Source organism: Hippocampus comes, unplaced genomic scaffold (assembly GCF_001891065.2).
Source record: "Hippocampus comes isolate QL1 unplaced genomic scaffold, H_comes_QL1_v1.1 C16743460, whole genome shotgun sequence".
Classification (NCBI taxonomy): Eukaryota; Metazoa; Chordata; class Actinopteri; order Syngnathiformes; family Syngnathidae; genus Hippocampus; species Hippocampus comes.
Window position 1 is genome coordinate 1 of NW_017838011.1, and position 781 is coordinate 781.

At 54.8% G+C, this 781-nt stretch overlaps 1 long non-coding RNA gene across 1 annotated transcript; it reads right to left on the reverse strand.

The window, feature by feature from the left end:
* Positions 1-44: 44 nt before the first annotated feature.
* On the reverse strand, positions 45-705 carry LOC109509051 (uncharacterized). The gene is made up of 3 exons (XR_002166852.1): positions 608-705; positions 312-426; positions 45-146 (listed from the first exon to the last, which is right to left on the reverse strand). It is a non-coding gene; the product is annotated as an uncharacterized LOC109509051 (long non-coding RNA).
* Positions 706-781: the final 76 nt, after the last annotated feature.

Sequence of the window (781 nt, forward strand, 5' to 3'; positions counted from 1 at the left end):
AAAAAAAAAACACTAACATATCAAAATGCGCGCGCCAAGAGAGCCCGCATGCTCAGGGAGAGTCTCAGCATTACCAGCTTCTTCCTGTCCAGCTTGGCGTGCAGACCCAAGACGTCGCTGGTGCTGGCGTCCGCCGTGTTCAGCAGCTGCAAATACAAACACATCGGTTTTAATCATTTATATTTTTTTAAAGAGTCCCACGAGGACAGCCACCGCTTAGTAAGTTGCTAATTAATTGCAGGTCCAATACTAAAAAGTAGCTTGTCGCCTGCCCGGGTGACCCCCCCCACGTATGAGGTCAGAGGTGGCACCTGCGTGGCGGCACTGTAGAGATTCTCCTGGGCTGTGCGCAATTCGCCACTGACGAACTCCTCCTCGGCCAGCTTGTCTTTGGTGGCCTCCAGGTCTCGGCTGGTTTCCTCCAGTCTATGCAAAGGACGGACGGACGGACACAGACGCGTGAGCTGTTTGTTTCATTTCATTCTGAGGCCACCGACTCCGTCGCCAAGTGGACCGTTTGCGATCGATTCGGTGCCCCGAGAAGTCGCCGCGAGGTGATGCCGAGGGCGTCCGGTTGGTGGTCGTCGCGAGGCCAAAGACTCCTCACCTCTGCTGGTTGTCGAGCAGGTCGGAGGCGCACTGCTCCAGTTTACTTTTACTGTCCACAAACAGCTCGCTGACCTGCACGCACCGTCACATGATCGGCATTAGATCGGGACTCAACCTGCTTCGACAATTGTGCCTGCGCAATTTGCAGAAAGGCGCTTTCAAAAGCAGTTCG